Source organism: Garra rufa, chromosome 1, assembly GCF_049309525.1.
Source record: "Garra rufa chromosome 1, GarRuf1.0, whole genome shotgun sequence".
Lineage (NCBI taxonomy): Eukaryota > Metazoa > Chordata > Actinopteri > Cypriniformes > Cyprinidae > Garra > Garra rufa.
In genome coordinates, this window is record NC_133361.1 from 100,252,870 (window position 1) to 100,280,369 (window position 27,500).

At 37.2% G+C, this 27,500-nt stretch overlaps 22 non-coding genes and 1 pseudogene across 22 annotated transcripts; all 23 read left to right on the forward strand.

Moving 5' to 3' along the window:
• The first annotated feature begins 476 nt into the window (after positions 1-476).
• Positions 477-595, forward strand: LOC141296949 (5S ribosomal RNA). The gene has a single exon (XR_012341316.1). It is a non-coding gene; the product is annotated as a 5S ribosomal RNA (ribosomal RNA).
• Positions 596-679: 84 nt separating this feature from the next.
• Positions 680-798, forward strand: LOC141317702 (5S ribosomal RNA). The gene has a single exon (XR_012352064.1). It is a non-coding gene; the product is annotated as a 5S ribosomal RNA (ribosomal RNA).
• An 801-nt stretch (positions 799-1,599) lies between these two features.
• LOC141293075 (5S ribosomal RNA) lies at positions 1,600-1,718 on the forward strand. Its single transcript, XR_012340633.1, has one exon. It is a non-coding gene; the product is annotated as a 5S ribosomal RNA (ribosomal RNA).
• An 84-nt stretch (positions 1,719-1,802) lies between these two features.
• On the forward strand, positions 1,803-1,921 carry LOC141318808 (5S ribosomal RNA). The gene has a single exon (XR_012353102.1). It is a non-coding gene; the product is annotated as a 5S ribosomal RNA (ribosomal RNA).
• Positions 1,922-2,722: 801 nt separating this feature from the next.
• LOC141344786 (5S ribosomal RNA) lies at positions 2,723-2,841 on the forward strand. Its single transcript, XR_012356839.1, has one exon. It is a non-coding gene; the product is annotated as a 5S ribosomal RNA (ribosomal RNA).
• Positions 2,842-3,642: 801 nt separating this feature from the next.
• LOC141296971 (5S ribosomal RNA) lies at positions 3,643-3,761 on the forward strand. The gene has a single exon (XR_012341318.1). It is a non-coding gene; the product is annotated as a 5S ribosomal RNA (ribosomal RNA).
• An 84-nt stretch (positions 3,762-3,845) lies between these two features.
• On the forward strand, positions 3,846-3,964 carry LOC141317703 (5S ribosomal RNA). Its single transcript, XR_012352065.1, has one exon. It is a non-coding gene; the product is annotated as a 5S ribosomal RNA (ribosomal RNA).
• An 801-nt stretch (positions 3,965-4,765) lies between these two features.
• On the forward strand, positions 4,766-4,884 carry LOC141293082 (5S ribosomal RNA). Its single transcript, XR_012340634.1, has one exon. It is a non-coding gene; the product is annotated as a 5S ribosomal RNA (ribosomal RNA).
• An 84-nt stretch (positions 4,885-4,968) lies between these two features.
• LOC141318810 (5S ribosomal RNA) lies at positions 4,969-5,087 on the forward strand. Its single transcript, XR_012353104.1, has one exon. It is a non-coding gene; the product is annotated as a 5S ribosomal RNA (ribosomal RNA).
• An 801-nt stretch (positions 5,088-5,888) lies between these two features.
• LOC141346429 (5S ribosomal RNA) lies at positions 5,889-6,007 on the forward strand (annotated as a pseudogene).
• Positions 6,008-13,376: 7,369 nt separating this feature from the next.
• LOC141312007 (5S ribosomal RNA) lies at positions 13,377-13,495 on the forward strand. The gene has a single exon (XR_012349192.1). It is a non-coding gene; the product is annotated as a 5S ribosomal RNA (ribosomal RNA).
• Positions 13,496-13,579: 84 nt separating this feature from the next.
• Positions 13,580-13,698, forward strand: LOC141316924 (5S ribosomal RNA). The gene has a single exon (XR_012351625.1). It is a non-coding gene; the product is annotated as a 5S ribosomal RNA (ribosomal RNA).
• An 801-nt stretch (positions 13,699-14,499) lies between these two features.
• On the forward strand, positions 14,500-14,618 carry LOC141293097 (5S ribosomal RNA). The gene has a single exon (XR_012340638.1). It is a non-coding gene; the product is annotated as a 5S ribosomal RNA (ribosomal RNA).
• Positions 14,619-14,702: 84 nt separating this feature from the next.
• LOC141318538 (5S ribosomal RNA) lies at positions 14,703-14,821 on the forward strand. Its single transcript, XR_012352849.1, has one exon. It is a non-coding gene; the product is annotated as a 5S ribosomal RNA (ribosomal RNA).
• An 801-nt stretch (positions 14,822-15,622) lies between these two features.
• LOC141319067 (5S ribosomal RNA) lies at positions 15,623-15,741 on the forward strand. Its single transcript, XR_012353344.1, has one exon. It is a non-coding gene; the product is annotated as a 5S ribosomal RNA (ribosomal RNA).
• Positions 15,742-16,542: 801 nt separating this feature from the next.
• On the forward strand, positions 16,543-16,661 carry LOC141295837 (5S ribosomal RNA). Its single transcript, XR_012341146.1, has one exon. It is a non-coding gene; the product is annotated as a 5S ribosomal RNA (ribosomal RNA).
• Positions 16,662-17,462: 801 nt separating this feature from the next.
• Positions 17,463-17,581, forward strand: LOC141316935 (5S ribosomal RNA). The gene has a single exon (XR_012351636.1). It is a non-coding gene; the product is annotated as a 5S ribosomal RNA (ribosomal RNA).
• An 801-nt stretch (positions 17,582-18,382) lies between these two features.
• LOC141312018 (5S ribosomal RNA) lies at positions 18,383-18,501 on the forward strand. Its single transcript, XR_012349193.1, has one exon. It is a non-coding gene; the product is annotated as a 5S ribosomal RNA (ribosomal RNA).
• Positions 18,502-18,585: 84 nt separating this feature from the next.
• On the forward strand, positions 18,586-18,704 carry LOC141316947 (5S ribosomal RNA). Its single transcript, XR_012351647.1, has one exon. It is a non-coding gene; the product is annotated as a 5S ribosomal RNA (ribosomal RNA).
• An 801-nt stretch (positions 18,705-19,505) lies between these two features.
• On the forward strand, positions 19,506-19,624 carry LOC141293104 (5S ribosomal RNA). The gene has a single exon (XR_012340639.1). It is a non-coding gene; the product is annotated as a 5S ribosomal RNA (ribosomal RNA).
• Positions 19,625-19,708: 84 nt separating this feature from the next.
• On the forward strand, positions 19,709-19,827 carry LOC141318539 (5S ribosomal RNA). The gene has a single exon (XR_012352850.1). It is a non-coding gene; the product is annotated as a 5S ribosomal RNA (ribosomal RNA).
• Positions 19,828-20,628: 801 nt separating this feature from the next.
• On the forward strand, positions 20,629-20,747 carry LOC141319068 (5S ribosomal RNA). The gene has a single exon (XR_012353345.1). It is a non-coding gene; the product is annotated as a 5S ribosomal RNA (ribosomal RNA).
• A 6,589-nt stretch (positions 20,748-27,336) lies between these two features.
• Positions 27,337-27,455, forward strand: LOC141293112 (5S ribosomal RNA). The gene has a single exon (XR_012340641.1). It is a non-coding gene; the product is annotated as a 5S ribosomal RNA (ribosomal RNA).
• Positions 27,456-27,500: the final 45 nt, after the last annotated feature.

Sequence of the window (27,500 nt, forward strand, 5' to 3'; positions counted from 1 at the left end):
TTGGATTACACTTTCTGTGGATTGTATATACACTGGTGGACACTCACATTGGACTTATCAACACACTGGGGTTCTTGGACTGTTTTTAGGGTATGGACAAATGAACTGTATTCTTTTAACAGAGTTTACCTGTTTTTAGGGTATGGACAAATGAACTGTATTCTTTTAACAGAGTTTACCTAGTTTTATCGTGTTGTTTTAAAGTATTTTATGTGAACCTTGTAAATACACCAAATCTATTTAAACCAATTTTCTTTTATGTCTCATTCTTTTAACCACTAGTCATCTCTCACAGTTAAATCTGACCCCATTTTAGTCTTGTAACTCGGCTGATAAGGCCGATTGTTACACTTTTATGGGAGACCGCCTGGGAATACCAGGTGCTGTAAGCTTTTGCCTTTTCTTCACTATTTATATAATATGCTGGCTTTTACGGAGGCTGATCTTTAAATAGCCCACTTTTTGGAGCGGCCCTCGCTTGTGGCCATACCGCGCTGAGAGCGCCCGATCTCGTCTGATCTCGGAAGCTAAGCAGCGTCGGGCCTGGTTAGTACTTGGATGGGAGACCGCCTGGGAATACCAGGTGCTGTAAGCTTTTGCCTTTTCTTCACTATTTATATAATATGCTGGCTTTTACGGAGGCTGATCTTTAAATAGCCCACTTTTTGGAGCAGCCCTCGCTTATGGCCATACCGTGCTGAGAGCGCCCGGTCTCGTCTGATCTCGGAAGCTAAGCAGCGTCGGGCCTGGTTAGTACTTGGATGGGAGACCGCCTGGGAATACCAGGTGCTGTAAGCTTTTGCCTTTTCTTCACTATTTATATAATATGCTGGCTTTTAGAAAGACGTGTTTTACCGCTCTATTTATTACAATCATTTACATGTATTATAGAGTTTTAAGTGTTTTACATGTTTTTTAGGCCATTTTATTACTCTTAACATTTTAAGTGTATGTGTCTTTAATAAATGGATGGTTGGCCTGTCATGTGACTAGACACATGACAGGAAGCAGGAAGTACAACTGTATAAGAGAGCAGCATGACAAACAAAGGACAGTCACCAAACTGTTGGATTGAGGAGTTGCTAATTTTAGAGCTCACCTTTCCATTCACCACCTGCAAACTTTGGATTACACTTTCTGTGGATTGTATATACACTGGTGGACACTCACATTGGACTTATCAACACACTGGGGTTCTTGGACTGTTTTTAGGGTATGGACAAATGAACTGTATTCTTTTAACGGAGTTTACCTGTTTTTAGGGTATGGACAAATGAACTGTATTCTTTTAACAGAGTTTACCTAGTTTTATCGTGTTGTTTTAAAGTCTTTTATGTGAACCTTGTAAATACACCAAATCTATTTAAACCAATTTTCTTTTATGTCTCATTCTTTTAACCACTAGTCATCTCTCACTGTTAAATCTGACCCCATTTTAGTCTTGTAACTCGGCTGATAAGGCCGATTGTTACACTTTTATGGGAGACCGCCTGGGAATACCAGGTGCTGTAAGCTTTTGCCTTTTCTTCACTATTTATATAATATGCTGGCTTTTACGGAGGCTGATCTTTAAATAGCCCACTTTTTGGAGCAGCCCTCGCTTATGGCCATACCGCGCTGAGAGCGCCCGATCTCGTCTGATCTCGGAAGCTAAGCAGCGTCGGGCCTGGTTAGTACTTGGATGGGAGACCGCCTGGGAATACCAGGTGCTGTAAGCTTTTGCCTTTTCTTCACTATTTAGATAATATGCTGGCTTTTACGGAGGCTGATCTTTAAATAGCCCACTTTTTGGAGCAGCCCTCGCTTATGGCCATACCGCGCAGAGAGCGCCCGATCTCGTCTGATCTCGGAAGCTAAGCAGCGTCGGGCCTGGTTACTACTTGGATGGGAGACCGCCTGGGAATACCAGGTGCTGTAAGCTTTTGCCTTTTCTTCACTATTTATATAATATGCTGGCTTTTAGAAAGACGTGTTTTACCGCTCTATTTATTACAATCATTTAAATGTATTATAGAGTTTTAAGTGTTTTACATGTTTTTTAGGCCATTTTATTACTCTTAACATTTTAAGTGTATGTGTCTTTAATAAATGGATGGTTGGCCTGTCATGTGACTAGACACATGACAGGAAGCAGGAAGTACAACTGTATAAGAGAGCAGCATGACAAACAAAGGACAGTCACCAAACTGTTGGATTGAGGAGTTGCTAATTTTAGAGCTCACCTTTCCATTCACCACCTGCAAACTTTGGATTACACTTTCTGTGGATTGTATATACACTGGTGGACACTCACATTGGACTTATCAACACACTGGGGTTCTTGGACTGTTTTTAGGGTATGGACAAATGAACTGTATTCTTTTAACAGAGTTTACCTGTTTTTAGGGTATGGACAAATGAACTGTATTCTTTTAACAGAGTTTACCTAGTTTTATCGTGTTGTTTTAAAGTCTTTTATGTGAACCTTGTAAATACACCAAATCTATTTAAACCAATTTTCTTTTATGTCTCATTCTTTTAACCACTAGTCATCTCTCACAGTTAAATCTGACCCCATTTTAGTCTTGTAACTCGGCTGATAAGGCCGATTGTTACACTTTTATGGGAGACCGCCTGGGAATACCAGGTGCTGTAAGCTTTTGCCTTTTCTTCACTATTTATATAATATGCTGGCTTTTACGGAGGCTGATCTTTAAATAGCCCACTTTTTGGAGCAGCCCTCCCTTATGACCATACCGCGCTGAGAGCGCCCGATCTCGTCTGATCTCGGAAGCTAAGCAGCGTCGGGCCTGGTTAGTACTTGGATGGGAGACAGCCTGGGAATACCAGGTGCTGTAAGCTTTTGCCTTTTCTTCACTATTTATATATTATGCTGGCTTTTAGAAAGACGTGTTTTACCGCTCTATTTATTACAATCATTTACATGTATTATAGAGTTTTAAGTGTTTTACATGTTTTTTAGGCCATTTTATTACTCTTAACATTTTAAGTGTATGTGTCTTTAATAAATGGATGGTTGTCCTGTCATGTGACTAGACACATGACAGGAAGCAGGAAGTACAACTGTATAAGAGAGCAGCATGACAAACAAAGGACAGTCACCAAACTGTTGGATTGAGGAGTTGCTAATTTTAGAGCTCACCTTTCCATTCACCACCTGCAAACTTTGGATTACACTTTCTGTGGATTGTATATACACTGGTGGACACTCACATTGGACTTATCAACACACTGGGGTTCTTGGACTGTTTTTAGGGTATGGACAAATGAACTGTATTCTTTTAACAGAGTTTACCTGTTTTTAGGGTATGGACAAATGAACTGTATTCTTTTAACAGAGTTTACCTAGTTTTATCGTGTTGTTTTAAAGTATTTTATGTGAACCTTGTAAATACACCAAATCTATTTAAACCAATTTTCTTTTATGTCTCATTCTTTTAACCACTAGTCATCTCTCACAGTTAAATCTGACCCCATTTTAGTCTTGTAACTCGGCTGATAAGGCCGATTGTTACACTTTTATGGGAGACCGCCTGGGAATACCAGGTGCTGTAAGCTTTTGCCTTTTCTTCACTATTTATATAATATGCTGGCTTTTACGGAGGCTGATCTTTAAATAGCCCACTTTTTGGAGCGGCCCTCGCTTGTGGCCATACCGCGCTGAGAGCGCCCGATCTCGTCTGATCTCGGAAGCTAAGCAGCGTCGGGCCTGGTTAGTACTTGGATGGGAGACCGCCTGGGAATACCAGGTGCTGTAAGCTTTTGCCTTTTCTTCACTATTTATATAATATGCTGGCTTTTACGGAGGCTGATCTTTAAATAGCCCACTTTTTGGAGCAGCCCTCGCTTATGGCCATACCGTGCTGAGAGCGCCCGGTCTCGTCTGATCTCGGAAGCTAAGCAGCGTCGGGCCTGGTTAGTACTTGGATGGGAGACCGCCTGGGAATACCAGGTGCTGTAAGCTTTTGCCTTTTCTTCACTATTTATATAATATGCTGGCTTTTAGAAAGACGTGTTTTACCGCTCTATTTATTACAATCATTTACATGTATTATAGAGTTTTAAGTGTTTTACATGTTTTTTAGGCCATTTTATTACTCTTAACATTTTAAGTGTATGTGTCTTTAATAAATGGATGGTTGGCCTGTCATGTGACTAGACACATGACAGGAAGCAGGAAGTACAACTGTATAAGAGAGCAGCATGACAAACAAAGGACAGTCACCAAACTGTTGGATTGAGGAGTTGCTAATTTTAGAGCTCACCTTTCCATTCACCACCTGCAAACTTTGGATTACACTTTCTGTGGATTGTATATACACTGGTGGACACTCACATTGGACTTATCAACACACTGGGGTTCTTGGACTGTTTTTAGGGTATGGACAAATGAACTGTATTCTTTTAACGGAGTTTACCTGTTTTTAGGGTATGGACAAATGAACTGTATTCTTTTAACAGAGTTTACCTAGTTTTATCGTGTTGTTTTAAAGTCTTTTATGTGAACCTTGTAAATACACCAAATCTATTTAAACCAATTTTCTTTTATGTCTCATTCTTTTAACCACTAGTCATCTCTCACTGTTAAATCTGACCCCATTTTAGTCTTGTAACTCGGCTGATAAGGCCGATTGTTACACTTTTATGGGAGACCGCCTGGGAATACCAGGTGCTGTAAGCTTTTGCCTTTTCTTCACTATTTATATAATATGCTGGCTTTTACGGAGGCTGATCTTTAAATAGCCCACTTTTTGGAGCAGCCCTCGCTTATGGCCATACCGCGCTGAGAGCGCCCGATCTCGTCTGATCTCGGAAGCTAAGCAGCGTCGGGCCTGGTTAGTACTTGGATGGGAGACCGCCTGGGAATACCAGGTGCTGTAAGCTTTTGCCTTTTCTTCACTATTTAGATAATATGCTGGCTTTTACGGAGGCTGATCTTTAAATAGCCCACTTTTTGGAGCAGCCCTCGCTTATGGCCATACCGCGCAGAGAGCGCCCGATCTCGTCTGATCTCGGAAGCTAAGCAGCGTCGGGCCTGGTTACTACTTGGATGGGAGACCGCCTGGGAATACCAGGTGCTGTAAGCTTTTGCCTTTTCTTCACTATTTATATAATATGCTGGCTTTTAGAAAGACGTGTTTTACCGCTCTATTTATTACAATCATTTAAATGTATTATAGAGTTTTAAGTGTTTTACATGTTTTTTAGGCCATTTTATTACTCTTAACATTTTAAGTGTATGTGTCTTTAATAAATGGATGGTTGGCCTGTCATGTGACTAGACACATGACAGGAAGCAGGAAGTACAACTGTATAAGAGAGCAGCATGACAAACAAAGGACAGTCACCAAACTGTTGGATTGAGGAGTTGCTAATTTTAGAGCTCACCTTTCCATTCACCACCTGCAAACTTTGGATTACACTTTCTGTGGATTGTATATACACTGGTGGACACTCACATTGGACTTATCAACACACTGGGGTTCTTGGACTGTTTTTAGGGTATGGACAAATGAACTGTATTCTTTTAACAGAGTTTACCTGTTTTTAGGGTATGGACAAATGAACTGTATTCTTTTAACAGAGTTTACCTAGTTTTATCGTGTTGTTTTAAAGTCTTTTATGTGAACCTTGTAAATACACCAAATCTATTTAAACCAATTTTCTTTTATGTCTCATTCTTTTAACCACTAGTCATCTCTCACAGTTAAATCTGACCCCATTTTAGTCTTGTAACTCGGCTGATAAGGCCGATTGTTACACTTTTATGGGAGACCGCCTGGGAATACCAGGTGCTGTAAGCTTTTGCCTTTTCTTCACTATTTATATAATATGCTGGCTTTTACGGAGGCTGATCTTTAAATAGCCCACTTTTTGGAGCAGCCCTCCCTTATGACCATACCGCGCTGAGAGCGCCCGATCTCGTCTGATCTCGGAAGCTAAGCAGCGTCGGGCCTGGTTAGTACTTGGATGGGAGACAGCCTGGGTATACCAGGTGCTGTAAGCTTTTGCCTTTTCTTCACTATTTATATATTATGCTGGCTTTTAGAAAGACGTGTTTTACCGCTCTATTTATTACAATCATTTACATGTATTATAGAGTTTTAAGTGTTTTACATGTTTTTTAGGCCATTTTATTACTCTTAACATTTTAAGTGTATGTGTCTTTAATAAATGGATGGTTGGCCTGTCATGTGACTAGACACATGACAGGAAGCAGGAAGTACAACTGTATAAGAGAGCAGCATGACAAACAAAGGACAGTCACCAAACTGTTGGATTGAGGAGTTGCTAATTTTAGAGCTCACCTTTCCATTCACCACCTGCAAACTTTGGATTACACTTTCTGTGGATTGTATATACACTGGTGGACACTCACATTGGACTTATCAACACACTGGGGTTCTTGGACTGTTTTTAGGGTATGGACAAATGAACTGTATTCTTTTAACAGAGTTTACCTGTTTTTAGGGTATGGACAAATGAACTGTATTCTTTTAACAGAGTTTACCTAGTTTTATCGTGTTGTTTTAAAGTCTTTTATGTGAACCTTGTAAATACACCAAATCTATTTAAACCAATTTTCTTTTATGTCTCATTCTTTTAACCACTAGTCATCTCTCACAGTTAAATCTGACCCCATTTTAGTCTTGTAACTCGGCTGATAAGGCCGATTGTTACACTTTTATGGGAGACCGCCTGGGAATACCAGGTGCTGTAAGCTTTTGCCTTTTCTTCACTATTTATATAATATGCTGGCTTTTACGGAGGCTGATCTTTAAATAGCCCACTTTTTGGAGCAGCCCTCGCTTATGGCCATACCCCCACCTGAGGCGCTAGAGAGCAAACAGGAAGTGAGTTGGCAGTTTGTAGTGTGCAGTAGGTGAGATAGGCTCACCATTTTTCTGGGTGTTTTTTCACATTTATTTTGTTTGTTTTTTAGTTAGAAAAAGTTTTTTTTTGAGGAAGGTTTTTTTTAACCCCAAACAGGTCTTTCTGTTTGGGGTTTGAGACAACCAAAATATGGATTTAATGGACAAAGAACACGGACTGGTAAAACAACATGAGATGGGAAATGCGGAACCAGGATTTGTTGCAGACATAACTGAAAGGAATATAAATGAAAGACATGGAGAAAACAATAATGAAACGTGGGCGACGGTGGTTTCAAGGAGGAAACAAGAAAGAAAAACAACTGGACAAGAACGAAAAGGAGATCTACAATCAACTGAAGGTATCGGAATTGAGAAAGAAGTTGGAGAAAAAAGAAATGTTTTATCTCAACGACAACAAATGATACAGAAATTAAGCAAACAAACAAGGTATCAGAGGGAATACAAGAAAGAAGCAACATTAACAATGACTGTTAAAGATATAGAAAATATAACAATACTAATGATAATTAAAGCAGTTGAAGAGAAAGTTGGAATGGGAAAATTGATCGGACTGAGAAGAAAAAATAATTATGATTTTGAAATGACTATGGAAAGTGAGATGGACTGTGATTTGCTGTTGAATGGAATAATGATAAACGGACAAGAATGTGAGATAAGGAAATTGTGTGCAACAGAAAGAATGGTGTCTTTCTTGAGTCTGCCCAGCTATATAGAAGATGAGGAAATCAGTCAAAAACTAATCAATTGGGGTGTAACTCCCATTCTACCACTAAGAAGAAGATATCATCCCGGGACAACGGTGGCAGACGGAACACGATTTTTGAGGGTAAAGTTTCCACAAGAGGTGACGTCTTTACCATACAACACAAGCTTCAGGACTGAAGAAGGAGTGCAGTACTTCAGAGTGATTCACGATAATCAAGTGAAGACATGCAGGATCTGTGTAAGTCCGGAGCATGAAAAAAAGGACTGCCCACAATTCACATGCAGAAATTGTCTTGAGCAGGGGCATTATGCGCGAGACTGTAAAGTCCCGCGGTGCCAAGGCTGCCAAAAGACAATGTTAAGATGCAGATGCGAGATAGAAGACGAGGAAAATGAAGATCCAGGAATGGAAATACAAGAGGTAATGGGAGTTACAACAATTGAGAGGTTAAATGACTCACAAAGGCAGACGCAAGGAGAGGACGAGAAACAAGATGACGAGGAAGAGGAGAACAACAACATAGATGAGAATAAAGAAAAGAAGGAAGATGAAGAACAAGGAATGGAGATGGGAGGAGGAGCGAACAAAGAGGATATAAATTTGATTAAAGAAGGATTTTCTAAGGAACAGGACGATGTGGACACTAATGAACTGGACTACGAAAAAGGACAAGAAAAAGAAAAAGCTGAGGATAAGGGAATAAAGACACTGACTGAGGTAAGAGGAGCAGACAATGGGGGGGAAATTCGTGGAATGGAAAACAAAGGAAAAGAAAGACTGAATAGATGTGTAAAAACAAGAAAAGATGGCTTAGACATTCAACAGGTTCTTAAAAGGCAGAAGATAAGAAGAGAAGAGCAAAAGGAAAGACTGGAGAGGAGGAAAGCTGAAATGGGTGAAGTAAAAAATACTTTTTTGAAAGACAATGAAACGGATTGAATGGTGGTTTTTGGTTTTTCCAATCTTTTCTTTAATGAGCTCTATATCAATTGTATCGCTGAATGCTAGAGGATTATCCAAATGTCAAAAGTTTGAAAGATTAATGTGTCTGACCAAAAAATGTGATGTGCTATGTTTACAAGAAACGAAATGGGAAGATAAAATAAGTGATGAAATTAGAAAATTATGGAACGGAGAAATATATAGTAACTGTGATATGGAAAGGAAGAGAGGGGTAGCTATTTTAATAAGAAAAGGAGTATTTGAAGAAGTAAATATAGATTATAAAGACACAAAGGGAAGAATAATAATTGTTAAATTTGTGTGTAATGGAAAAGAAATGAAAGTGTGTAATATACATGCACCAAATGATGAAAGAGATAAATTTAATTTTTACAGGGATATGAATGAGTTAATAGAAAAACATGACAACATTATGGTGTTAGGGGATTTTAACACTGTAATACAGAGAATTGATGTAGATGATTCAATGGGATTTAGAAGAGATAGAGGGAGGAATGAACTACATAACATAATGGAGAAATATAATATGGTGGATGTGTGGAGAGAGAGGAATGGTATGAAAAGAGAATATTCAAGAAGACAAATTGTTGACAGAGTTCTAAAGCAAAGTAGAATAGACTTATTTTTATGTAAGAAAAAGGAAGCATATTATGTCACTAAGGCGTCTTACAAAAATTATAGTGAGAGTGATCATGATTTTTTATGGATATTGATGAATTTTAATGAGGCTGATAAAGGACCAGGGGTGTGGATATTAAATGCAGAACTTCTAAAAAATGAAATATACAGAATGGAAATAGAAAGTATAATAATTAATAGTGTAAATGAGGAAATGTATGAAATGGAAAAAGGGTTTTGGTGGGACATTCTAAAAAAAAGAATAAAAAAATTCTCAATGGAATATTCAAACAAATGGCAAAAAGTCAAAAAGATGAAAGAAAATAAGATCAAAAAAGAGTGGGATGAAGAAATGAGGAAAGTAAATGAGCATGATGAAAATATTGATAAGATAATAGAATTACAGGAAGAATTAAAGAAAATAGAAGAAGAGAAGTGTAAAGGAGCAATAATAAGAAGTAGGGCGAAAGACATTGTAGAAGGAGAAAGAAGTACGAAATATTTTTATGAATTAGAAAAAACAAGACAGAGAGCAGATATAATAAAAAGTATTAAAACAGAAGATGCGAGGATTGTAGAAGATAAAACAGGAATTTTGGAAGAAGTCAGAGAATTCTATAAGCATTTATTTACCAAAAATGAGATAGTTTTAGAAGATGAGGAATTTGTATTAAGTAAAATACAGGTTAAAGTTAATGAGGGAGACAAAGAAATGTGTGAGAGTGAGATTACGGAATTAGAAATAGGAATTGCAATTGATCAACTGAAAAATGGTAAAAGTCCAGGAATAGATGGATTAACAGCTGAATTTTATAAGGTTTTTAAAGATGTGTTATGTCCAATTTTAAATGAAATATTTATAGATAATTTTAAAAAAGGGAATTTAACGAATAGTATGAAGAAAGGTATGGTGAAAATAATTTATAAGAAAAAAGGTGATAAGAGAGACCTGAAAAACTACAGACCACTAAGCATGTTGAATACAGATTATAAAATATTAGCCAAAATTTTAGCCAATCGATTGAAAATAGTAGTACCAAATATAATTACTACAAATCAAGCATATGCTGTTCTAAAAAGAGATATTACTGATGTCATTAACAATATAAGAGATATGATATGGTACATGAAGGAGGAGAAAGAAACAGGATATATAATAAGTGTGGATTTAGAAAAGGCTTTTGATAGAGTTGAACACAAATACTTGATACATGTGATGGAGAGATTTGGTTTTGGGGAGAATTTTTTAAAATGGATAAAATGTTTATATACAGATATAAGTAGTTGTGTAAAAGTGAATGGTTTTTTAACTAAAGATTTTAAAATAACGAGATCAATCAGACAAGGGTGTCCTATGTCAGCATTATTATACACTTTAGTATCTGAAGCTTTAGGGCTGGCAGTAGACCAGGAAAAGAACATAAAAGGAATACGCATAAAAGGAGAAGAATCAGAACAAAAAATATTTCAATATGCAGATGACACAACATTGTTTGTAAAAGATATTAAAAGTATGGATAAAGCAATGGAAGTTTTAGAAAGATATTGTAAAGGAACAGGGGCAAAAGTTAATAAAGAAAAAACTACATACATGAAAATTGGATTACCGAATGATCTGCTGAATAAAATGCAATTTAAGGAAGAAAAGAAGAGTATGAAAATTTTAGGTATAAGGGTTGGAGAAAATGAAAATGAAATAAGAGAAGTGGTATGGGAGGAGGTTTTAAAAGGAATGGAGAAGAGATTAAATTTCTGGAAATTAAGAGGATTATTTTTAAAAGGGAAGGTTTTAGTTATTAATTCTTTGTTTTTATCAAAAATGTGGTATGTATTGGGTTCTGTGAGTTTGCCTATATGGGTGTATAAAAAAATCAAATCTATTGTTTTAAACTTTTTATGGGAGGGGAAACCATCGAAAATTGCTTATGACACTCTAATTGGAAAGGTGGAGGAAGGAGGGTTGGGACTAATAGATCCATTAATAAGAATGAAAAGTATAAGAATAAAAACTGTTAATAAATACTGGAAACATGGGAAATATGCGTGGAAGGGTGTAATGAACTATTTTTTAAATAAATGTGGAAAAATGGGAGATGATGTTTTATGGATGAAGCTAAAAGAAAACATGATGAACGGAATACCAGAGTTTTATAAAGAGGTTGTAAAAGCATGGGGTGATTTTAGAAAGCATGTTGTTTGTACGTCTTTTACCAGGGAAGAGATTTTAAGACAACCATTGTTTTTAAATAATCAAATTAAAAAGGGAAATGATACCATTTTTTATAAAAAATGGTTTTATGCGGGGATAAAGCAAATAAAAGATATTTTGTATGAAGTGATACCTGGTTTTGTACCGGTGCAAGTAATAAGAGACGCAATTGTAGAAAATTATGACAATGAAACTAAAACAGTCTTAGAAAAACAATACAAACAAATGAAAGAAGTAATACCGGAAGAATGGATAAATATTATAGAAGGTACAGAAGAAACAAAAGGTAATGATGGAATGATGATTGATTTTAAAAGTAATGACAAACAGCATGCTTTTAAAGATGGTATTTTAAAGATGTTTTATTCTTGTTTATGTGAAGATGTTTTTATCACACCAAAAGCAGAAGGATATTGGCAAAGATTGTACCCAAGTATGGAAACTAAGAAAATATGGAAAAATCTAAGAGCTTGGTGGAAAAGTCCAATTTTAGAAAACTTTGATTATATTTTAAGACATAATTGTTTATTAAGTGAAATGAGACTGTGTAAATTTGGAATGGCAAGTGATGCAATATGCAAGGTATGTAATAGGGAAGATGAAGGATTGATACATATATTTTTTAAATGCACAGGGTTAAAATGTTTTATAAAAAAATTAAAAGAAATGACAAGTAAATTGGGAGTAGAACAAAGATGTATTGATGAAGAATGGGAAACAATGTTTTTATTTGGTTCTAAAGGTAATTTTAAGAATGTGTGTTTTTTAAATTTGATATTAACCATTGCTAGATTTGTAATTTGGAGCAGAAGAAATTTTGTCAAACAAAAGAAAACAAAAATACCTGTGTGCAAACTTTTTAAGGTGAAGATGTGTTTTATTTTAAATGTTTTGTTTGATTACTGTAATATGAATGAAGAGAAAGATGTTTTTGTCAAAATTTTTGTAAATGATAACCCATTTATTGAAATGACATGGTTTCGATTTAATGTATTGTTGCCAGAATGTGATTCAGACTGTTTTTAAAATGTATTAACATGTTTTAAATAAATAAAAAAAAAAAAAGAGAAAAAAAAAAAAAAAAAAAAAAAAAAAAAAAAAAAAAAAAAGAGCGCCCGATCTCGTCTGATCTCGGAAGCTAAGCAGCGTCGAGACCGCCTGGGAATACCAGGTGCTGTAAGCTTTTGCCTTTTCTTCACTATTTATATATTATGCTGGCTTTTAGAAAGACGTGTTTTACCGCTCTATTTATTACAATCATTTACATGTATTATAGAGTTTTAAGTGTTTTACATGTTTTTTAGGCCATTTTATTACTCTTAACATTTTAAGTGTATGTGTCTTTAATAAATGGATGGTTGGCCTGTCATGTGACTAGACACATGACAGGAAGCAGGAAGTACAACTGTATAAGAGAGCAGCATGACAAACAAAGGACAGTCACCAAACTGTTGGATTGAGGAGTTGCTAATTTTAGAGCTCACCTTTCCATTCACCACCTGCAAACTTTGGATTACACTTTCTGTGGATTGTATATACACTGGTGGACACTCACATTGGACTTATCAACACACTGGGGTTCTTGGACTGTTTTTAGGGTATGGACAAATGAACTGTATTCTTTTAACAGAGTTTACCTGTTTTTAGGGTATGGACAAATGAACTGTATTCTTTTAACAGAGTTTACCTAGTTTTATCGTGTTGTTTTAAAGTCTTTTATGTGAACCTTGTAAATACACCAAATCTATTTAAACCAATTTTCTTTTATGTCTCATTCTTTTAACCACTAGTCATCTCTCACAGTTAAATCTGACCCCATTTTAGTCTTGTAACTCGGCTGATAAGGCCGATTGTTACACTTTTATGGGAGACCGCCTGGGAATACCAGGTGCTGTAAGCTTTTGCCTTTTCTTCACTATTTATATAATATGCTGGCTTTTACGGAGGCTGATCTTTAAATAGCCCACTTTTTGGAGCAGCCCTCGCTTATGGCCATACCGCGCTGAGAGCGCCCGATCTCGTCTGATCTCGGAAGCTAAGCAGCGTCGGGCCTGGTTAGTACTTGGATGGTAGACCGCCTGGGAATACCAGGTGCTGTAAGCTTTTGCCTTTTCTTCACTATTTATATAATATGCTGGCTTTTACGGAGGCTGATCTTTAAATAGCCCACTTTTTGGAGCAGCCCTCGCTTATGGCCATACCGCGCTGAGAGCGCCCGATCTCGTCTGATCTCGGAAGCTAAGCAGCGTCGGGCCTGGTTACTACTTGGATGGGAGACCGCCTGGGAATACCAGGTGCTGTAAGCTTTTGCCTTTTCTTCACTATTTATATATTATGCTGGCTTTTAGAAAGACGTGTTTTACCGCTCTATTTATTACAATCATTTACATGTATTATAGAGTTTTAAGTGTTTTACATGTTTTTTAGGCCATTTTATTACTCTTAACATTTTAAGTGTATGTGTCTTTAATAAATGGATGGTTGGCCTGTCATGTGACTAGACACATGACAGGAAGCAGGAAGTACAACTGTATAAGAGAGCAGCATGACAAACAAAGGACAGTCACCAAACTGTTGGATTGAGGAGTTGCTAATTTTAGAGCTCACCTTTCCATTCACCACCTGCAAACTTTGGATTACACTTTCTGTGGATTGTATATACACTGGTGGACACTCACATTGGACTTATCAACACACTGGGGTTCTTGGACTGTTTTTAGGGTATGGACAAATGAACTGTATTCTTTTAACAGAGTTTACCTGTTTTTAGGGTATGGACAAATGAACTGTATTCTTTTAACAGAGTTTACCTAGTTTTATCGTGTTGTTTTAAAGTCTTTTATGTGAACCTTGTAAATACACCAAATCTATTTAAACCAATTTTCTTTTATGTCTCATTCTTTTAACCACTAGTCATCTCTCACAGTTAAATCTGACCCCATTTTAGTCTTCTAACTCGGCTGATAAGGCCGATTGTTACACTTTTATGGGAGACTGCCTGGGAATACCAGGTGCTGTAAGCTTTTGCCTTTTCTTCACTATTTATATAATATGCTGGCTTTTACGGAGGCTGATCTTTAAATAGCCCACTTTTTGGAGCAGCCCTCGCTTATGGCCATACCGCGCTGAGAGCGCCCGATCTCGTCTGATCTCGGAAGCTAAGCAGCGTCGGGCCTGGTTAGTACTTGGATGGGAGACCGCCTGGGAATACCAGGTGCTGTAAGCTTTTGCCTTTTCTTCACTATTTATATAATATGCTGGCTTTTACGGAGGCTGATCTTTAAATAGCCCACTTTTTGGAGCAGCCCTCGCTTATGGCCATACCGCGCTGAGAGCGCCCGATCTCGTCTGATCTCGGAAGCTAAGTAGCGTCGGGCCTGGTTACTACTTGGATGGGAGACCGCCTGGGAATACCAGGTGCTGTAAGCTTTTGCCTTTTCTTCACTATTTATATAATATGCTGGCTTTTAGAAAGACGTGTTTTACCGCTCTATTTATTACAATCATTTAAATGTATTATAGAGTTTTAAGTGTTTTACATGTTTTTTAGGCCATTTTATTACTCTTAACATTTTAAGTGTATATGTCTTTAATAAATGGATGGTTGGCCTGTCATGTGACTAGACACATGACAGGAAGCAGGAAGTACAACTGTATAAGAGAGCAGCATGACAAACAAAGGACAGTCACCAAACTGTTGGATTGAGGAGTTGCTAATTTTAGAGCTCACCTTTCCATTCACCACCTGCAAACTTTGGATTACACTTTCTGTGGATTGTATATACACTGGTGGACACTCACATTGGACTTATCAACACACTGGGGTTCTTGGACTGTTTTTAGGGTATGGACAAATGAACTGTATTCTTTTAACAGAGTTTACCTGTTTTTAGGGTATGGACAAATGAACTGTATTCTTTTAACAGAGTTTACCTAGTTTTATCGTGTTGTTTTAAAGTCTTTTATGTGAACCTTGTAAATACACCAAATCTATTTAAACCAATTTTCTTTTATGTCTCATTCTTTTAACCACTAGTCATCTCTCACAGTTAAATCTGACCCCATTTTAGTCTTGTAACTCGGCTGATAAGGCCGATTGTTACACTTTTATGGGAGACCGCCTGGGAATACCAGGTGCTGTAAGCTTTTGCCTTTTCTTCACTATTTATATAATATGCTGGCTTTTACGGAGGCTGATCTTTAAATAGCCCACTTTTTGGAGCAGCCCTCCCTTATGACCATACCGCGCTGAGAGCGCCCGATCTCGTCTGATCTCGGAAGCTAAGCAGCGTCGGGCCTGGTTAGTACTTGGATGGGAGACCGCCTGGGAATACCAGGTGCTGTAATCTTTTGCCTTTTCTTCACTATTTATATAATATGCTGGCTTTTAGAAAGACGTGTTTTACCGCTCTATTTATTACAATTATTTACATGTATTATAGAGTTTTAAGTGTTTTACATGTTTTTTAGGCCATTTTATTACTCTTAACATTTTAAGTGTATGTGTCTTTAATAAATGGATGGTTGGCCTGTCATGTGACTAGACACATGACAGGAAGCAGGAAGTACAACTGTATAAGAGAGCAGCATGACAAACAAAGGACAGTCACCAAACTGTTGGATTGAGGAGTTGCTAATTTTAGAGCTCACCTTTCCATTCACCACCTGCAAACTTTGGATTACACTTTCTGTGGATTGTATATACACTGGTGGACACTCACATTGGACTTATCAACACACTGGGGTTCTTGGACTGTTTTTAGGGTATGGACAAATGAACTGTATTCTTTTAACAGAGTTTACCTGTTTTTAGGGTATGGACAAATGAACTGTATTCTTTTAACAGAGTTTACCTAGTTTTATCGTGTTGTTTTAAAGTCTTTTATGTGAACCTTGTAAATACACCAAATCTATTTAAACCAATTTTCTTTTATGTCTCATTCTTTTAACCACTAGTCATCTCTCACAGTTAAATCTGACCCCATTTTAGTCTTGTAACTCGGCTGATAAGGCCGATTGTTACACTTTTATGGGAGACCGCCTGGGAATACCAGGTGCTGTAAGCTTTTGCCTTTTCTTCACTATTTATATAATATGCTGGCTTTTACGGAGGCTGATCTTTAAATAGCCCACTTTTTGGAGCAGCCCTCGCTTATGGCCATACCGCGCTGAGAGCCCCCGATCTCGTCTGATCTCGGAAGCTAAGCAGCGTCGGGCCTGGTTAGTACTTGGATGGGAGACCGCCTGGGAATACCAGGTGCTGTAAGCTTTTGCCTTTTCTTCACTATTTATATAATATGCTGGCTTTTAGAAAGACGTGTTTTACCGCTCTATTTATTACAATCATTTACATGTATTATAGAGTTTTAAGTGTTTTACATGTTTTTTAGGCCATTTTATTACTCTTAACATTTTAAGTGTATGTGTCTTTAATAAATGGATGGTTGGCCTGTCATGTGACTAGACACATGACAGGAAGCAGGAAGTACAACTGTATAAGAGAGCAGCATGACAAACAAAGGACAGTCACCAAACTGTTGGATTGAGGAGTTGCTAATTTTAGAGCTCACCTTTCCATTCACCACCTGCAAACTTTGGATTACACTTTCTGTGGATTGTATATACACTGGTGGACACTCACATTGGACTTATCAACACACTGGGGTTCTTGGACTGTTTTTAGGGTATGGACAAATGAACTGTATTCTTTTAACAGAGTTTACCTGTTTTTAGGGTATGGACAAATGAACTGTATTCTTTTAACAGAGTTTACCTAGTTTTATCGTGTTGTTTTAAAGTCTTTTATGTGAACCTTGTAAATACACCAAATCTATTTAAACCAATTTTCTTTTATGTCTCATTCTTTTAACCACTAGTCATCTCTCACAGTTAAATCTGACCCCATTTTAGTCTTGTAACTCGGCTGATAAGGCCGATTGTTACACTTTTATGGGAGACCGCCTGGGAATACCAGGTGCTGTAAGCTTTTGCCTTTTCTTCACTATTTATATAATATGCTGGCTTTTACGGAGGCTGATCTTTAAATAGCCCACTTTTTGGAGCAGCCCTCGCTTATGGCCATACCGCGCTGAGAGCGCCCGATCTCGTCTGATCTCGGAAGCTAAGCAGCGTCGGGCCTGGTTACTACTTGGATGGGAGACCGCCTGGGAATACCAGGTGCTGTAAGCTTTTGCCTTTTCTTCACTATTTATATATTATGCTGGCTTTTAGAAAGACGTGTTTTACCGCTCTATTTATTACAATCATTTACATGTATTATAGAGTTTTAAGTGTTTTACATGTTTTTTAGGCCATTTTATTACTCTTAACATTTTAAGTGTATGTGTCTTTAATAAATGGATGGTTGGCCTGTCATGTGACTAGACACATGACAGGAAGCAGGAAGTACAACTGTATAAGAGAGCAGCATGACAAACAAAGGACAGTCACCAAACTGTTGGATTGAGGAGTTGCTAATTTTAGAGCTCACCTTTCCATTCACCACCTGCAAACTTTGGATTACACTTTCTGTGGATTGTATATACACTGGTGGACACTCACATTGGACTTATCAACACACTGGGGTTCTTGGACTGTTTTTAGGGTATGGACAAATGAACTGTATTCTTTTAACAGAGTTTACCTGTTTTTAGGGTATGGACAAATGAACTGTATTCTTTTAACAGAGTTTACCTAGTTTTATCGTGTTGTTTTAAAGTCTTTTATGTGAACCTTGTAAATACACCAAATCTATTTAAACCAATTTTCTTTTATGTCTCATTCTTTTAACCACTAGTCATCTCTCACAGTTAAATCTGACCCCATTTTAGTCTTGTAACTCGGCTGATAAGGCCGATTGTTACACTTTTATGGGAGACCGCCTGGGAATACCAGGTGCTGTAAGCTTTTGCCTTTTCTTCACTATTTATATAATATGCTGGCTTTTACGGAGGCTGATCTTTAAATAGCCCACTTTTTGGAGCAGCCCTCGCTTATGGCCATACCGCGCTGAGAGCGCCCGATCTCGTCTGATCTCGGAAGCTAAGCAGCGTCGGGCCTGGTTAGTACTTGGATGGTAGACCGCCTGGGAATACCAGGTGCTGTAAGCTTTTGCCTTTTCTTCACTATTTATATAATATGCTGGCTTTTACGGAGGCTGATCTTTAAATAGCCCACTTTTTGGAGCAGCCCTCGCTTATGGCCATACCGCGCTGAGAGCGCCCGATCTCGTCTGATCTCGGAAGCTAAGCAGCGTCGGGCCTGGTTACTACTTGGATGGGAGACCGCCTGGGAATACCAGGTGCTGTAAGCTTTTGCCTTTTCTTCACTATTTATATATTATGCTGGCTTTTAGAAAGACGTGTTTTACCGCTCTATTTATTACAATCATTTACATGTATTATAGAGTTTTAAGTGTTTTACATGTTTTTTAGGCCATTTTATTACTCTTAACATTTTAAGTGTATGTGTCTTTAATAAATGGATGGTTGGCCTGTCATGTGACTAGACACATGACAGGAAGCAGGAAGTACAACTGTATAAGAGAGCAGCATGACAAACAAAGGACAGTCACCAAACTGTTGGATTGAGGAGTTGCTAATTTTAGAGCTCACCTTTCCATTCACCACCTGCAAACTTTGGATTACACTTTCTGTGGATTGTATATACACTGGTGGACACTCACATTGGACTTATCAACACACTGGGGTTCTTGGACTGTTTTTAGGGTATGGACAAATGAACTGTATTCTTTTAACAGAGTTTACCTGTTTTTAGGGTATGGACAAATGAACTGTATTCTTTTAACAGAGTTTACCTAGTTTTATCGTGTTGTTTTAAAGTCTTTTATGTGAACCTTGTAAATACACCAAATCTATTTAAACCAATTTTCTTTTATGTCTCATTCTTTTAACCACTAGTCATCTCTCACAGTTAAATCTGACCCCATTTTAGTCTTGTAACTCGGCTGATAAGGCCGATTGTTACACTTTTATGGGAGACCGCCTGGGAATACCAGGTGCTGTAAGCTTTTGCCTTTTCTTCACTATTTATATAATATGCTGGCTTTTACGGAGGCTGATCTTTAAATAGCCCACTTTTTGGAGCAGCCCTCGCTTATGGCCATACCGCGCTGAGAGCGCCCGATCTCGTCTGATCTCGGAAGCTAAGCAGCGTCGGGCCTGGTTAGTACTTGGATGGGAGACCGCCTGGGAATACCAGGTGCTGTAAGCTTTTGCCTTTTCTTCACTATTTATATAATATGCTGGCTTTTACGGAGGCTGATCTTTAAATAGCCCACTTTTTGGAGCAGCCCTCGCTTATGGCCATACCGCGCTGAGAGCGCCCGATCTCGTCTGATCTCGGAAGCTAAGTAGCGTCGGGCCTGGTTACTACTTGGATGGGAGACCGCCTGGGAATACCAGGTGCTGTAAGCTTTTGCCTTTTCTTCACTATTTATATAATATGCTGGCTTTTAGAAAGACGTGTTTTACCGCTCTATTTATTACAATCATTTAAATGTATTATAGAGTTTTAAGTGTTTTACATGTTTTTTAGGCCATTTTATTACTCTTAACATTTTAAGTGTATATGTCTTTAATAAATGGATGGTTGGCCTGTCATGTGACTAGACACATGACAGGAAGCAGGAAGTACAACTGTATAAGAGAGCAGCATGACAAACAAAGGACAGTCACCAAACTGTTGGATTGAGGAGTTGCTAATTTTAGAGCTCACCTTTCCATTCACCACCTGCAAACTTTGGATTACACTTTCTGTGGATTGTATATACACTGGTGGACACTCACATTGGACTTATCAACACACTGGGGTTCTTGGACTGTTTTTAGGGTATGGACAAATGAACTGTATTCTTTTAACAGAGTTTACCTGTTTTTAGGGTATGGACAAATGAACTGTATTCTTTTAACAGAGTTTACCTAGTTTTATCGTGTTGTTTTAAAGTCTTTTATGTGAACCTTGTAAATACACCAAATCTATTTAAACCAATTTTCTTTTATGTCTCATTCTTTTAACCACTAGTCATCTCTCACAGTTAAATCTGACCCCATTTTAGTCTTGTAACTCGGCTGATAAGGCCGATTGTTACACTTTTATGGGAGACCGCCTGGGAATACCAGGTGCTGTAAGCTTTTGCCTTTTCTTCACTATTTATATAATATGCTGGCTTTTACGGAGGCTGATCTTTAAATAGCCCACTTTTTGGAGCAGCCCTCCCTTATGACCATACCGCGCTGAGAGCGCCCGATCTCGTCTGATCTCGGAAGCTAAGCAGCGTCGGGCCTGGTTAGTACTTGGATGGGAGACCGCCTGGGAATACCAGGTGCTGTAATCTTTTGCCTTTTCTTCACTATTTATATAATATGCTGGCTTTTAGAAAGACGTGTTTTACCGCTCTATTTATTACAATTATTTACATGTATTATAGAGTTTTAAGTGTTTTACATGTTTTTTAGGCCATTTTATTACTCTTAACATTTTAAGTGTATGTGTCTTTAATAAATGGATGGTTGGCCTGTCATGTGACTAGACACATGACAGGAAGCAGGAAGTACAACTGTATAAGAGAGCAGCATGACAAACAAAGGACAGTCACCAAACTGTTGGATTGAGGAGTTGCTAATTTTAGAGCTCACCTTTCCATTCACCACCTGCAAACTTTGGATTACACTTTCTGTGGATTGTATATACACTGGTGGACACTCACATTGGACTTATCAACACACTGGGGTTCTTGGACTGTTTTTAGGGTATGGACAAATGAACTGTATTCTTTTAACAGAGTTTACCTGTTTTTAGGGTATGGACAAATGAACTGTATTCTTTTAACAGAGTTTACCTAGTTTTATCGTGTTGTTTTAAAGTCTTTTATGTGAACCTTGTAAATACACCAAATCTATTTAAACCAATTTTCTTTTATGTCTCATTCTTTTAACCACTAGTCATCTCTCACAGTTAAATCTGACCCCATTTTAGTCTTGTAACTCGGCTGATAAGGCCGATTGTTACACTTTTATGGGAGACCGCCTGGGAATACCAGGTGCTGTAAGCTTTTGCCTTTTCTTCACTATTTATATAATATGCTGGCTTTTACAGAGGCTGATCTTTAAATAGCCCACTTTTTGGAGCAGCCCTCGCTTACGGCCATACCACCCTGGGGGCGCTAGTGAGTTGCTGGTAAAACAGGAAGTGTTCGGCTGCAGTGGGTGAGAAAGGCTCACTCTGTTTTGTTTTTTATTTGTTTGGTTTGTGGACAGTTGTTTTTTCTTATTTTTGATTTGTTTTTTTGTTAGTGGCTAAGCTTCCCAGCAGCATTGTGCTGTCTGGGAAGTTTTTGTAGTGATTATGGCTTCAAGAACGGACAGATTACAAGGTGAAGACGTGTATATGCCTGGAGAAAGACGAGACGAAACAGAAAATGGACGGGAAATAAGACAACGAGATGGACAGAAACGAACGGATTACAAAAAGAAGTACTCCAAAGAGGCAACAGTAATTGTGGATATGGTGGAGTTGAGAGATGCAAGAGCGGAGGATATTATAAAAGCAGTGAATGAAAGAATTGGAGGAGGTAAGATACTGGCAGTAAGACCTAGGCAAACAAAGGAATATGAAATAACACTGAGGAGTAAAGAGGATTGCAAGGACTTGGATGATGAATTAAAGATAAAAGGAAAAATGTGCAAAATAAGACATTTGCAGGATAGAGAATATGTGGTTTCCTTCATACATTTGCCGGCCTACATTGAAGATTCAGAGATTCTTGATAAATTAAAAGATTGGGGAGTAACACCAGCATCTGATATTAGAAGGAGGATGTATCCGGGCACAGAAATTGCAGACGGTACGAGGTACCTAAGGGTTAAATTCCCGAAGGAAGTGGTGTCGCTCCCATATAGCACAAAATTTAACACGGAGGAAGGAACACAATATTGCCGGATTTTACACGATCGGCAGGTGAAAACCTGTCGGTTGTGTATGAGTCCAGGGCATATGTTCAAAGACTGTCCGGAATTCAAGTGTTTTCAGTGCGAGGAGCAAGGACACGTCGCAAGAGATTGTGAGGCAATAAAGTGCCCGGATTGCAGAAGAGTGCTGGTAAGATGCGAGTGTTGGATGGAGGGGGAGAACGTATTACATAATGAAGAAATTTTCAATGAAGGAAGGCAAATGTTGAAAGAAACAGAAATTGAGGAAGTGGAAAATGAGGAAGAGGCTGGGACAGAAAAGGAAACAAATAAAGAAGCCAACGTAGAAAATCAAGAGGTAATTGAGAACTCTCAGGAAGGGGAAATGGAAAATATATGGACACCTTTGGAAATAACACAGAGAACTTTCGAGACAATGGAGAATAAAGAACCAAAAAGCAAGGAAGAGCAAACAAAAGGTGACTTGGAGCAAATTAAAGAAAGAGAAAACCAAGAGGAGTTGGGGACCTTTCAGAAAGGAGAGAGGGAAGAGATATGGACACCGCTGGAATTAACACAGAGAACTTTAGAGGCAATGGAGATTCAAGAACTAAAAAGCAAGGAAGAGCAAACAATAGGTGCATGGGAGGAAAATAAAGAACTGGAAAAGACAGACAGATGGAGGGACGGAAAAGAAGTAGTAAGAAGAAGGACTATTAAGGTAAAACCCAATATTGAAGGTGCAAAGAGAAAGAGAAGAAAAGAACAGAATAAGGATGCAGAAAATTCTAAATGGGTCAATAGTTTTCAGGTGTTAATGGAGGAGGAGGAGGAGGAAGAAGATTAGCCCCCCCCCTTTTTTGAATATATTATTAATTCTTTTACACATTAATTATCTACTCAATTTTTTTTTCACCTTTTTTCAATGTTTTTAAAACTGATATCATGGAATGCTAGAGGTTTGATGAATATGGAAAAATTTGAGATGATGTGTGTATTATGTAAAGGAATTGATGTGATTGTGTTGCAAGAAACAAATTGGAAAAATGAAAGTATGAAAAGGTTCCAAACAAAATGGGATGGGAATATGTATTTTAATAATGGAGAAGAAAATGTGGGAAGTGGTGTAGCTATTTTAACCAGTAGAAGAATAGGAGGAAAAGAACAAGTGATATATGATGATAAAATGGGGAAAAGCTTAGCAGTGAAAATAGAAAAAGGAGAAGAGAATTTAATTATTTATAACATTCACGCCCCAAATGAAGAGAAAGAAAAGAAAAGGTTTTTTAGTAAAATATCTGACAATGTAAGAATATGGGAAAAGGGTATTTTGATTGGAGATTTTAATACTGTTTTTACGGAATTAGACTTGGCAAGTAACATGGTTTTTAGAATAGATAAAGGTAGAGAAGAATTGAAAAAGATGATGGAGGATTGCCAATTGATTGATGTTTGGAGGGAAAGAAACAGAACAAGAAGAACTTTTTCTAGAAGACAGATGGTTTTAAAAGAGCTAAAACAAAGTAGAATAGATTATGTTCTATGTATGAAGGAAATGGAAGGGATGATAAAGGATGTATTTTATGAAGTTGTAGGGTTGAGTGATCATTCTTTATTGCATTTGACAATAGATTTTACAAAAGTGGAAAGAGGAAGAGGGGTATGGATTTTAAATGCGGAGGTTTTAAAGAGTGATGATTTTAAGGACAGAATTAAAAAGGTGGTAGAAGGAAATCTAAAAAATGATATGTATAAGGAAGATAAAGTAATTTGGTGGGATAATGTTAAGTGGGAGATAAAGAAAAGCTCAATGGAGTATAGTCAATTTTTTCAAAAAATCAAAAGACAAAAAGAACAACTGTTAAGGAAGAAGCTAGAAAATGAGCTAAGAAAAGAGGCGGAGAAGATGGGGAAAGGGAATATTGAGGAAATAGTAATGTTACAAGATAAGCTAAAATTAATGGAAGAAGAAAAGTGTAAAGGTGCAATAGTAAGAAGTAAAGCAAAGTATGCCGTAGAGGGAGAAAGATGAACACAATTTTTCTTTAATCTGGAAAGAAACAGACAAAAAGCAGATCTAATAAAAGAGGTTTTAAACAAAGATGGCAATTTAGAGACGGAAACGGAAGGAATTTTAAAAACAGTTAGGCAATTTTATATGGACTTGTTTAAAAAACAAGGAATAAAAAGAGAAGATGAAGAATTTTTAATAAAACAAATCCAAACAAAGGTAAATAAAGAAGACAAGAAATTCTGTGATGAGGATATTAAAGCAGAAGAAATAGAGATTGCAATCCAACAATTATCGACAAGGAAAAGTCCAGGGGTAGACGGTCTAACAAATGAATTCTATAAGGAATTTAAAGAGCTATTAGTACCGATTTTAAAAGAGGTTTATGAAGAAATTTTTAAGAAAGGGATATTGAGTGAAACAATGAAAATAGGAATGATAAAAATTATATACAAAAGAAGAGGTGATTCAAAAGATCTCAAGAATTTTAGACCAATAACAATGCTGAATACAGATTTTAAAATTTTAGCAAAGGTTTTAGCCAATAGATTAAAAAGTATTTTACCCAAGATTATTAAAACAACACAAGCATATGGGGTGCAAGGAAAAGACATAGCAGATGTGGTTAAAAGTATAAGAGACACAATATATTATATGAAAGAGAAAGATAAAGGGGGGTTTTTAATTAGCTTAGATCTGGAGAAGGCGTTTGACAGAGTAGAACATGAGTTTTTATTGGAGGTTCTTAAAGGTTTCGGGTTTGGGGAAAAATTTAGAAAATGGATACAAATTTTTTATAAGGATGTTTTAACTTGTATAAAATGTAATGGTTTTTTAACTGAATGTTTTCAGCCAACAAGGTCGATAAGACAAGGATGTCCATTGTCTGCCTTATTATACACGCTGGTAGCTGAACCTTTAGGTTTGGCTATAAAGGCAGACAGAAACATAAAAGCAATACAAATTGAGAAAAATGAAAAAAGAGAACCGGTGTATCAATACGCGGACGATACTACTTTGTTGGTTGAAGACATTCAGAGTATTAAAGAGGCAATGGGGATCTTAGAGCGCTATTGTAATGGTTCAGGAGCAAAAGTGAACGTGGGGAAAAGTGTGTGTATGAGGATTGGAAATGTACAAGAAATATCACAATACATACCATTCAAAGAAGAAAAGGAGATGATTAAAATTTTAGGAATTTGGGTAGGGATGGATTTTAATAAGACAGATAATTTGAATTGGGAGGGAGTTTTAATTGGAATTGAGAAAAGATTAAGATTTTGGCAGACCAGAAATTTGACTTTGAAGGGGAAAGTTTTAATTATTAATGCTTTATTGCTTTCTAAAGTTTGGTATGTGTTGGCAGTAACCCCATTGCCTCAAGGGTATTATAAGAAAATCAAAGAAGGGGTTTTAAAGTTTTTATGGGGAAAGGGGAGAGCCAAGATTGCATATCAAACATTGATTGGAGATATTAAGGAAGGAGGTTTGGGGCTTTTAGACACTTTTTTAAGAATGAAATCTTTAAGAATTAAAAATGTTCAACATTTTTTGGAAACAAGGAAGGAAGTAATTTGGAAATGTGTGATGGAATACTTTCTGGAAAAATGTGGTCTTTTTAAAATGGGGTGTAATGTTTTATGGATGAAGGTTAAAAATTGGATGACAGCAGGAATACCAAGGTTTTATATGGAGGTTTTAGAGACATGGGGTGAATTTTTAGAAAATGTACAGATTTTACCAAAAGGAAGAGCTCAGATTTTAGAACAGCCTCTTTTCTTAAACCCAAATATTGTAAATGAGGGGAATGTAGTATACTATAAGGAATGGTGGGATGGAGGCATAAGACAGGTAAAAGATGTATTATATGAAGTGATAAAAGGATATTTACCATTACAAGTTATTGTGGATGCTGTGGCGGATGATTTTAAAAGAGTGTATAAAACAAGATTACAGAAACAATATGAAGAGTTGAAAAAAGCAATACCAAAGGAATGGATTGAAAAAATTGACAATAATGAGACAGGTGATGAGAATGAATTGCCGGAGGTATATCTTAAAAAGACTGCTGGGGAAAAAATCAAATTGAAAGAATGTACAGTGAAAAATTTGTATGTGGTTTTTAGGTCAAGGGCTTTTACAAAACCAGTAGCACTCAGCTACTGGAAAGAAAGGTATGATGATTTGAATGAAAAGGAAATATGGGGAAATGTAAGATTAAAGTATATTGAACCAGTTTTAGAAAATTTTAACTACTTATTGAGACACAATTGTATTTTAACTGAAATGAGACTGTGTAAAATAGGACTTGAACAAGATGATATATGTAAAGTATGCAGAAAAGAAGGGGAAGGTTTACGGCATTTGTTTTTCTATTGTGAAAAATTGGAAGATTTTATGAGAAAGTTAAAAAAAATCGCAAAACTGCTTTTGGGAAAGAAATATGTGGAGGAACAAAAGAAATGGGAAAAAATGTTTCTATTTGGTATGGAAGATTGTAAAATGTATGTTTTTAATATATGTGTAACAGTGGCAAAATATGTAATTTGGTTAAGGAGGAACATGGCAAAATATGATGGAAAAAAGGTGGATGTATGGATTATGTTTAAAAACAGGATGGATATTGTTGTAAACTTGATACAGAACTATCTTTTATCACATGAGAAGGAGGAGGTTTTTATTGAAATATTGGTGAAGGGAAACCCTATGATTGAATTCAAAGACCATACAATAAAGTGGTTATGGGGAAATATGTAAAATATGTTAAACACAAATGTTGTAACACCTAAGGAAAACTAAAAAAAAAAAAAAAAAAAAAAAAAAAGAGCGCCCGATCTCGTCTGATCTCGGAAGCTAAGCAGCGTCGGGCCTGGTTAGTACTTGGATGGGAGACCGCCTGGGAATACCAGGTGCTGTAAGCTTTTGCCTTTTCTTCACTATTTATATAATATGCTGGTTTTTACGGAGGCTGATCTTTAAATAGCCCACTTTTTGGAGCAGCCCTCGCTTATGGCCATACCGCGCTGAGAGCGCCCGATCTCGTCTGATCTCGGAAGCTAAGCAGCGTCGGGCCTGGTTAGTACTTGGATGGGAGACCGCCTGGGAATACCAGGTGCTGTAAGCTTTTGCCTTTTCTTCACTATTTACATAATATGCTGGCTTTTAGAAA